This window comes from Theropithecus gelada, chromosome 12 (assembly GCF_003255815.1).
Source record: "Theropithecus gelada isolate Dixy chromosome 12, Tgel_1.0, whole genome shotgun sequence".
NCBI lineage: Eukaryota > Metazoa > Chordata > Mammalia > Primates > Cercopithecidae > Theropithecus > Theropithecus gelada.
The window spans coordinates 18,319,210-18,331,297 of NC_037680.1; positions in this window are offsets into that span (position 1 = coordinate 18,319,210).

The window sequence follows — 12,088 nt, forward strand, 5'->3', positions numbered from 1 at the left end:
GCAGAAAGGTAAGAAAAGGAATAAGAAAATGGAGCGAAAAATATAAGATATCAGAAATATGTAAAATATGTAAAATATCAGGAATAATGCAAAGAGGATCAATAATCACACTAAAGTAGGATGAATTACATCTTTCATTAAGAAGTAAATTCTCATTTGAATTTTGATTAAAAAATAAACACCGCATGAAAGAGACAAAGGTTGACAATAACACAAAATTTGAATATAATGCAATGTTAACACGTTAGAAGGCAGATGTTAAATAAAATTACAGAGATGTAGCAATACTAACATTAGATTGAACATTTCTCATTATGTATATATTCAAATGGAATTTTAAAGAAGGATAAAAAGAGGTAGTTAATAATAAATGTTATCCACTCAAAACACATTAGTCACAAATATTTATATACCTAATAAAAATAGTATTGAAATATATTAATAGCTTTGATTTTTTTTTTTTTTTTTTAAGACTGTGTCTTGCTTTGTCACCCAGGCTGGAGTGCAGTGGTGTGATCGTGGCTTACTGCAATCTCCACCTCTCGGGTTTAAGCGATTCTCCCACCTCAACATCCTGAGTAACTGGGATTACAGGAGTGCAACACTACACCTGGCTAATTTTTGTATTTTTAGTAAAGATGGGGTTTCACCATGTTGGTCAGGTTGGTCTGGAACTCCCCACCCCGTGATCTGCCTGCCTAAGCCTCCCAAAGTGCTAGGATTACAGGCGTGAGTCCCTGCATCTGGCCAATAGCTTTGAATTTAAAACACCTAGGGAAACGTGAAAATATTTGACATATCGCAATCATTGTGGCAGATTTCAACAAATTTTTCTCAGCAATTTTAAGATCTACAAACTATACTGAAGGTTGACTAATAGGAATAAAGTCTGATATGATAAAAAATTTCCTTCATAGAGTGAAAATTTCTAAAACACAGCTCAATGTAGGAAGGATAGAAACAGTTCATAAAAGAATACAAGTTAAACAGTAAGCATTTAAATAGATGTACAAAAGCATTAATAGCTAGGGAGATGCATGTGTAAACACTTTTTTAACTCTATCAAACTTTAAAGAGTGTGGCCGGGCGCAGTAGCTCACGCCTGTAATCCCAGCACTTTGGGAGGCCAAGGTGGGCGGATCACGAGGTCAGGAGATCGAGACCATCCTGGTTAACACAGTGAAACCTCATCTCTACCAAAAATACAAAAAACTAGCCAGGCGAGGTGGCGGGCGCCTGTAGTCCCAGCTACTCGGGAGGCTGAGGCAGGAGAATGGTGTGAACCCGGGAGGCGGAGCTTGCAGTGAGCCGAGATTGCGCCACTGCACTCCAGCCTGGGCGACAGAGTGAGACTCCGTCTCAAAAAAACAAAAACAAAAAAACAAAACAGAAAAACAAAAAACTTTCGAGAGTGGTAATATCCAGTGTTGGCATGGATACACAAAGAAGTGATCTCATAGAGTGAGATCACGATTGGTTTAGCCTGGAAGCAATTTGCCAGCACGATTCAAAATTAAAAACCTAAAAAAAAAACACCTAATCTTTGATCCAGCAATTTCAATGCTATGACTCTATCGTAATCAAATATTTGTGTGTTTGTTTAAGAATGCTACCGTAACATTGTTTATATGAATGAAAAATTGTAACTATTCTAAACATCTATCTATTAGGAAACGGGTTTAATAAAACTACAGTATATTCACAAAGAATTACATACAGTAGCATGTAAACACTAGAAAAATTACTAGATATCTGTTGATGTCAAACTCTTTAGGAATTGCTGGGGCAGGTGGTGGAAAGCAATAAGGAAAAGGATAAGGAGTAATGTTCATGTTTTTCTCGGAATATATATTTCAATATTTTTCAGAAAGGAAATATTAATGTGTCCTATATGTGAAATTAAAAACAACCACACCAGGCTGAATAGATGTTTACCCCATATTACAATTAAGTGAATTGAATTATTAGGGTAGCTATTAAACCAGTAAGTTGAATGGCTGTGATATGAATTTAGGAAGGTTCTTTTCAAGACCAGTTGAACTGTCCTTTATTAAAAATAGTTAAAAGCCTTAAAGATATTAGGTTTTAGTCATTTATATTCTTTCCCACACTTTATTTGTCATTAACTGGATGCCTGTGCTTTAGCAGATTCCAAAGTATCAATGCGCCTGATTGAAGTTTGACAAACTGGTACATGTCAGTGCATTTCCAGGGTTTTCTCTATGTTGAATTAAATATGATGGCAAGTTGTCATTTTGCCTTATGGTCCATGTCATTTGCATTTGGGGGAAATATAATTTTTTCTGGTAAGTGTAAGTTTAAAAGAAAACATTGAATTGTTTTTAGCTTCTTTCCTTTAAAATGCTATGTGTTAAAATATGTCAATCATGTGCATTTTTTTTTAGCTTTACAAATGTTACATAATCTGAACAGTTTATTCTGCCAATAAGTTTAGGTAATGGGAATTTTATTGTATATTAGTTGAAATCAATCAAGTTTATAAGGCACATGATAAAAATGGAAAATAATCCAGTCATGTAACTGTAAAACCTAAATGCTGTTTTGCCTGCAGAATTGTTTGGAAATAGGTTTATTATTGCCTTATAAAAGTCAGGAGGTATTCATGATTGATGAAGAGAAAAAAATCACTACCTTAGTTAGGGATATGTAACATAAACCTGAGGTTCTGACTGAACCTGAATAGTATTTATGGCACATAGCCGAGAGTCTTTTCCCTGGCGGTTTTACAGCTTGGGCTTTATTGTTGAACTACATCATTAGCTAACTATATCATTAGAATTTGGAGTATTTAGCAATTTAGCAAATCCTAGACTGATTGCTTAGGTGCAAACCTAGATTTGTTGCAAAAAGGAATTATTCATTTTTGATTCACCTAAACAAATCCTGCCCATCATGGCAACTTTAGGTGTTATATCTGGATTACAAACCCCAACAGAAATGTGTAATTATGAGATTTTGTTACTGGAGAGGTTATTGTGTGTGTGTGTGTGTATGTGGGTACACACTTGTATATTTGTATGCAAATGGATAAAGAACATGGAAAGAGATAAGGATATCACAAACAGAAGAATATTTTCAGAATTTTTATCTTGTCTTCAAGATGGGGGATGATTCTCTGCACGCTTCTCTTTAATTCATGATATTTTTGCAGTTTGCCTCTGATGCCTCAGTTTACACGGATTGTTCAAGATTTAAATTAGGAAAAATGGAACATGTCAGTAAAAATCCTCTAGGAATTTTTATCATCTAATAAGTAGTATAAGTGGTGTCTGGGCATCTCCTTCTCTCCCCCACCCCCCAAGCAATTGAATGCCTAAAATATGGTAATTTTTGGAGAAAAACTGTGGAAAAATTTCCAGAGTTAATGATGACAATATACAAGCAATAATTACCATCATTGTGTGACCTCTATAATAGGACCGTGTAATATTTCTGCTGGTTTTATTAAGATATATATATAATGTTCTATGCCTAGGAGTGTTGTGGCATTAGCAGTGATTGAGTAGCTAAATATAGCAGAGGTTTCCTCACCACTATTAGAAACAATGTTCCCTACACTAAAATTGTGGTAATATACTCATTCATATCAAAAGATAGTACAAAAATGTAAGAAGCCAATAAATGTCCAATAATATGTATTTCAAATAGGCAATTAGAATTACACCCATATAAGGAGTACAGTAACATTACTAAAAATATTTTTGAAGTGAATTTAGTGACACTCAATGTATGTAGTGGAAGAAAAAGCATTTGCTGCAAGACAATCTGTGAAATTAACCATAATCTAGTTTTTGTAAAAGTAAGATATATGTGGGTGATTTTGTGTATTAAAAATGAATCTAAAAGTAGTATCTTCTGTGTTGATTGGTAGACTGGAAGCTCTGCAGGTGCCGGGGAAACTTTATTGTTAACTATTATTTCCCAGATAGCTACCATGCTCTGTGGCATATAAAATATGTTCAATATATATTTGAATAATTTTATTTCTATAGCAAATAGTTTAATATATACCAAGTAATATTTGGTTAAAAAAGGAAGAAAGTATTACTATTAATGCATATCAAGAAACAGAACTAGAATAACAACATGTAATTACGAGAAGAGATGTTCAGCTCTATAGCTTGCATGTATGGCACCTTAAGGCAATTACATAAGGTCACATAATTAAAAGGACCCATGAAACTCCATAGAAGGCTTGTTTAAAGGTGAAGGATACAGTACAACAGGGGAAAAAAGGTACAGGCAAATATCAGAGAAGTTCAAGAAGTCCCGGCCCAGCTCCCAGGCACCTTGCACAGTAGCACAGGAAATACTTTATTTTCATATCATGAACCCACAAGAAACATGCAAGTTACCTTAGTCTCAGGAGAGCCAAAACACTGGTAAATGTAGCTCAGACTTGGCTAGCAACCATATAAATCTGACATATTTTCATAAACAATATAAACAAGCTGGTACAAGTTGCCTTCCAATGAGTTTTGGTCTTTAAATAATCATAGTATAGTATTATTAATAACTATAGGATAGGAGTAACTTTCATTTCTATCTTGGCCAAGGGCTGTCAGTACCATGGCTCCAGGCATTGTTGGAGATAAGAATGGGACAACCTAAGCCAGCTGCAAGTTAAACTATCCTTGCTCAGCCTTTTCATGGGAATTTGAAAAAGGCACTATTCTAGTATATCTAGTGCTTGATGAGCCAATAATCTGAAGGAAGAGATAAAGCTTTCCTCCTCTGGGACCATAGCCCCAGAGCCATACAGTCTGCACTAGGGGACAGATCCAGTTTTGGACAATGACCAGAGGCTCAGTCTAGCAGACGTGCTTCTTAAATTGAGATTATGGTGACACCTACTCCTGAATGCAGTTGATACCAAAGGGGTTCAAACTACCCCAGTGCTATGGGCTGTACTGTGTCCCCCTCAAAATTTACATGTTGAAATCTCACTCTCAGTACCTCAAAATGCAACTATATTTAGAGATAGGGCCTTTAGAGAGGTAATTAAGTTAAAATGAGGTCTCTAGGGTGGGCCCTAATTCAACATAACTGGTGCCCTTACAAGAAGGAGTAAGTCACAGAAATACACAGAGGGAAGACCCTGTGAAGATAGTGAGAAGATGGCTATAAGCTAAGGAGAAAGGCCTTGGAAGAAACCAACCCTGCTCAGGTTTGATCTTGGACTTCTAGCCTCCAGAACTCTGAGGAAATGGCTTTCTATTGTTTAAGCCACCTAGTCTGTGTTATTTGTTATAGTAGCCTGAGAAAGCTAATACAGCACTTCTGTTAGTAAAGTGGAGCTCAATAAGGGTGAATGTAAGATTATTAGTGTTTGAAGAACAAGGTAAGCAGATGATGTCCAAATGGTAAAAAAAAAAAAAAAAAAAATTACATAATACTTAATAATAAGTGTAAGCAAATGATTATATCAAGTTCCAGCAACCATGCCATGTACAGAGGCAGGACACATGATTCAGGAAGGTTTGTGAGATGGGGCTAGACCTTGGTTTTGTAACGTTTTGTATGAGGCAAGGAGGTTCAAGGCAGCATTTCCAATGTAGAAGAGGCAGAACTCACAATACCAGAACTGGAGTTTCAAGTGAGTATTTGATCCCAGCCAAGAGTCACATGCGAAGAAATTATAAGATGGGACACAAGGTAAGCAAAGGAAAAGTAAACGTAAACTTAAAGAGTAAAATGGTAATTTGACTCACTTAGGATTTTCTTTTTAAAATCCAACCTAATTAAAACAGTATTAAAAAGCAAAACAGAAATGAGGACATGTGCTGGAAGGAAAATGGTAGATAGGAGGCAGGACTAAACTGCCGCTCTCACTTGGATGGACAGAGCAGTGTGTGGGGACTCAGATCGTGAACTGTTGCTCCAGAAACTACTACAGGTACATACCAGGAAAGCTGAAAGAATCCACAGATCCTTTGAAGGAAGCAAAATGCTCCCACAGGCCCCAGGAGACAGCTCAAATACTGTGAGTACCCAAAGTGTGAAAGTGTAAAAGGGGGATCATCTGCCCCTGAACACACACCTGCACTGGGGAACCTGAAGGTCCAGATCACAGGAGAAAGATTTGACCTCACCTGGAACTGACTTGAATTTACAGAGCACGGCAAAATACAGGGGTAGAAGAAGCAGCAGGAAAAGCCATGTGGGCTCTCTTGGTCCCCAGGGAAGCCATTTCTGACTTTGTCTTAAAGTTATCCTTGGGGAGGGCTGCCAGAGGAAATGAGAAAAAAATCACAACGAGAAGAAAATTTCCAACTGAACTTTGTAATAATTTCAACTGAATGTAAAGTTTCCTGGACAGATATTGTGGGAGGGGGTGAATCTAGAGTGGAGATACAGCACAGAAGCCACAGCAGGCAGGGAGGTGTGAAACCCGAAAACCCTGCTTGCTTTCTAAGCCAGGAGGCTTGTAGCCTGGGAAAAATTCTCAGTCCTGCTCAACCGCTGCCTGGAAATAAACTCAGTGCTACTTGGGGGCATGGTGGGAGTGAAACTGCCATTTTGAGCTGCCTGGGAGCTAGATGAGGCCTTTGACTGCTGGCCTTCCCCCACTTCTCTGGCAACCTGCATAACACAGCAGAAGCAGCCATAATCTCCCTGGGAATATAACTGCATTGGCGTCGGAACCATACCCTATACCCTACAGCAGCCACAGTAAGCCCCGCCCAAGGACAGTCTGAACTCAGACACCCCTAACCCTTACCCACTTGATGGTCTTTTTCTACACACCCTGGTAGCCAAGGACAAAGGACATAATTTCTTGGGAGCTCTAAAGTCCTGTCCACCTCCAGATCCTCCCTACACTACCACAGCGATGCTATCTTGAAATTGCCACCTCCTGGCAGGAGGCCAACCAACACAAAACTAGAGTAATAAACAAAACTAAGGACCCTCACAGAGTCCATTTTACTCCCCTGCCACTTCCACCAAAGCAGGTGCCGGTATGCATGGCTAGGAGACCTGAAGACATTTCACATCACAGAACCCTTTGCAGAAACACACCCAGTATGAGCCTGGAGCCTGGTAGTTCCACTGGGTGACTAGATCCAGAATAAAAATAACAGTTACTGCAGTTTGGCCCTCAATAATCACATCCTTTCGGGATGGGGAAGAATGCTACATGAAGGGAGCACCCCATGGGACAAAAGGATCTGAACAGCAGCCCTCAAATCCCAGACCTTCCTTCTGACATAATCTACCCAAATGAGAAGGAACCAGAAAAACAATTCCAACAATATGAAAAAAAAAAAAAAAAAAACAAACAAGGTTCTTTAACACACCCGAAAGATCACACTAGCTTACCGGCAATGGAGCCAAACCAAGAAAAAAAGCCCTGAATTGCCAGAAAAATAATTCAGAAGGTTGATTATTAAGCTAATTAATGAGGCACCAGAGAAAGGTAAAGATGAATTTAATGAAATCAAAAAATTATACAAGATATGAAGGGAAAGATCCTCACGGAAACATATAGCATATATAAAAAATCACAACTTCTGGAAATGAAGGGCACACTTAGAGAAATGTGAAGTGCACTGGAAAGTCTCAGCAATAGAATTGAACAAGCAGAAGAAAGAACTCCAGAGCTTGAAGACAAGGTTTTTGAATTAACCCAATCCAACAAAGACAAAGGAAAAGGAATAAAAAAAACAAAATAAAGCTTTCAAGAAGTTTGGGATTATCTTGAATAACCAAACCTAAGAATAATTGGTGTTCTTGAAGAAGAAAAGAAATCTAAGTTTGAAAAGCATATTTGAGGGAATAATCAAGGTAAGCTTCCACGGCCTTGCTGGAGATCTAGACATCAAAATACAAGAAGCTCAAAGAACACCTGAGAAATTTGCCACAAAAAGACAATTGCTTAGGCACATAGTCATCTGGTTATCTAAAGTCAAGATAGAGGAAATAATCTTAAGAGCTCTGAGGCAAAAGCACCAGGTAAACTATAAAGGAAAACCTATCTGATTAACAGCAGATTTATCAGCAGAAACCCTACAAGCTAGAAGGTGTTGGGAACCTATATTCAGCCTCCTTAAACAAAACTATTATCAACCAAGAATTTTGTATCCAGAAAAACTAAGCTTCACGAATGAAGGAAATACAGTCTTTTTCAGAAAAACAAATGCTGAGATAATTCACCATTGCCAAACTAGCACTACAAGAACTGCTAAAAGGTGCTCTAAATCTTGAAACAAATCCTTGAAATACACCAAAATAGAACCTCCTTAAAGCATAAATCTCACAGGATCTATAAAACAAAAACACAATAAATAAATAAATAAATAAATAAATAAATAAATAAATAAATATAAATAATAAAGGTATTCGGGCCACAAATAGGTTGATGAATAGAATAGTACCCACATCCCAATACTAACATTGAATGTTAACGGCCTAAATGTTTCACTTAAAAGATACAGAATGGCAGAATGGGGAAGAATTCACAAACTAAGCATCTGCTATCTTTGAGAGACTCACCTAACACATAAGCACTAACATAAACTTAAGGTAAAGGGGTAGAAAAACATATTCCATGCAAATGTACACCAAAAGCAAGCAAAAGTAACTATTATTATATAAGACAAAACAAACTTTAAGCAACAGCCGTTAAAAAAGACAAAGAGGGACATTACATAATGATAAAAGGACTTGTCCAACAGGAAAATATCACAGTATTAAATACATATGCACCTAACACTGGTGCTCCCAAATTTATAAAACAATTACTACCAGACATAAAACTTGAGATAGACAGCAATACAATAATAGTGGGGTACTTCAATACTACACTGACAGCACTATAGAGGTCATGAAGACAGAAAGTCAACAAAAAAACAATGGATTTAAAATATACCCCAGAAAAAAAAAAAATCTTAACAGACATCTATAGAACACTCTACCCAATGACTGCAGAATACATATTCTGTTAATCAGCACAAGGGACATTCTCTAACATAGGCCATATGATAGGCCACAAAAAAATTCTCAATAAATTTAAGAAAATTAAAATTATATCAAGTACTCTCTTAGACCACAGTGGAATAACATTGGAATTCAACTCCAGAAGGAACATTCAAAACCATACAAATCCATTAAATTAAATAACCTACTCCTGAATTATCATTGGGTCAACAATGAAATCAAGATGGAAGTTTAAAAATTCTTTGAACTGAATGATAATAGTGACACAACGTATCAAAACCTCTGGAATACAGCAAAGGCAGTGCTAAGAGGAAACTTCATAGCATTAAATGCCTACATGAAAAAGTCTAAAAGAGCACAAACAGACAGTTTGAGGTCACATCTCAAGGAACTAAAGAAACAAGAACAAACCGAAACTCAGAAGAATAAAAGAAATAACAAAGATTAGAGCAGAACGAAATAAAATTGAAACAAAAAAATACAAAAGGTAAATGAAACAAAAAGCTGATTCTTTGAAAAGATAAATAAAATTGATAAACCATTAATGAGATTAACCAAGAAAAGAAGAGAGAAGATCCAATTAGAAAAGAAATGGGAGATACTACAATCAATAGAAGATAAATAGAAAAGATCATTCAAGACTACTGTGAACACCTTTATGCACATAAGCTAGAAAACCTAGAGGAGATGGATAAATTCCTGGAATTATACAACCATCCTAGATTAAACCAGGAAGAAATAGAAACTCTGAACAGACCAGTAACAAGCAGTAAGATTGAAATGGTAACAAAAAATTGCCAACAAAAGAAGTCCAGGACCAGACAAATTCACAGCTATCTCTGTGAATAGAATTCTATCAAGCAGTCAAGGAAGAATTGATACCAATCCTACAATCCTATTGACACTATCCTACAAGGTAGAGAAAAAGGGAATCCTCCCTAAATCATTCTATGAAGCCAGTATCACCCTAATACCAAAGCCAGGAAAGGATATAACACAAAAAGAAAACTACAGGCCATTATCCCTAATGAAATTGATGCAAAAATCCTTAACAAAATACTAGGTAACTGAATCCAACAACATATCAAAAAGATACCCAACCATCATCAAGTGGGTTTCATGCCAGGTATGCAGGGATGGCTTAATACACTCAAGTCAATAAATGCAATACACCACATAAACATAATTAAAAACAAAAATCACATGGTCATCTCAATAGATGCAGAAAAAGCATTTGACAAAATCTAGCATCCCTTTATGATTAAAACCCTCAACAAAATCAGCATAGGAAGAACATATCTTAATGTAATAAAAGCCATTCATGACTAACCCACAGCCAATATAACACTCAACAGGGAAAAGTTGAAAGCATATCCCCCTGAGAAATAGAACAAGGAAGGGATGCCTACTCTCATCACTTCTATTTAACACAGCACTGGAATTTCTAGCCAGAGCAATCAGACAAGAGAAAGAAGTAAAGGGCATCCAAATCAATAAAGAAGTGTAACTTTCACTGTTTGCTGATGATATAATCATCCATATACCTAGAAAACCCTAAAGACTCCTCAAAAAACCTCCTAGAACTGATAAATGAATTCAGCAAAGTTTCAGGATACAAAATTAACATACACAAATCAGTAGCTCTGCTATATGCCACCAGCAACCAAACTGAGAATCAAGCTAAGAACTCAACCACTTTTACAATGGCTGAAAAAAAAAAAAACAAAAAAACAAAAAACCCTTAAGAACATACCTAACTAAGTATGTGAAAGACCCCTACAAGGAAAACTACAAAACATTGCTGAAAGAAGTCATAGACAACACAAACAATTGGAAACACATCCCATATTCATGGATGTGTAACATCAATATTGTGAAAATGACCATACTGCCAAAAGCAATCTACAAATTCAATGTAATTCCCATCAAAATACCACCATCATTCTTAACAGAACTAGAAGAAAACAGTCCTAAAATTTACATCAAACCAGAAAAGACCCCACATAGCCAAAGCAAGAATAAGCAAAAAGAACAAATCTGGATGCATTATGTTACCTGATTTAAACTATACTATAAAACCATAGTCCCCAAAATAGCATGGTACTGGTATGAAAATAGGCACATAGACCAATGGAACACAGTAGAGAACCCAGAAATAAAACAATTACAGCCAACTGATCTTTGGCAAAGCAAACAAAAACATAAAGTCGGGAAAGGACACCATATTCGACAAATGGTGCTGGGATAATTGGCAAGCCACATGTAGAAAAATGGAACTGAATCCTCATCTCTCACCTTATAAAAAATCAACTCAAGATGGATCAAGGACTTACATCCAAGACATGAAACCATTAAAATTCTAGAAAATAACATCAGGAAAACCTTTCTAAACATTGGCTTGGGTAAAGACTTCATGACCAACAACCCAAAAGCAAATGCAACAAAAACAAAGATAAATAGATGGAACTTAATTAAACTAAAAAGCTTCTACACAGCAAAAGAAACAATCAGTACAGTAAACAGACAACCCATTGAGTTGGAGAAAATCTTCACTATCTATATATCCAGCAATGAACTAATGTCCAAAATCTACAAGGAACTTAAACAAATCAGCAAGACATGATGGACATGAATAGACAATACTCAAAAGAAGATATAAAAATGGCCAATGGGGTCAGGCGTGGTGGTTCACCCCTGTAATCCCAGCACTTTGGGAGGCCAAGACCGGCTGATCGGGATATAAGGAGACCGAGACCATCTTGGTTAACACGGTGAAGCCCTGTCACTACTAAAAATACGAAAAATTAGCTGGGCATGGTGGTGGTGCCTGTAGTCCCAGCTACTTGGGAGGCTGAAGCAAGAGCATGGCATGAACCCGGGAGATGGAGCTTCCAGGGAGCCGAGATCATGCCACTGCACTCCAGTCTGGATGACAGAGCAAGATTCCGTCTTAAAAAAAAATAAAAAATAAATAAATAAATGGCCAACGAACATATGAAAAAATGCTCAACATCGCTAATGATCACGGAACTGCAAATCAAAACCACAATGCAATACCACCTTATTCCTGCAACAATGGCCATAATCAAAAAGCAAAGAATAATAGATGCGGTGAAAAGAGAACACTATT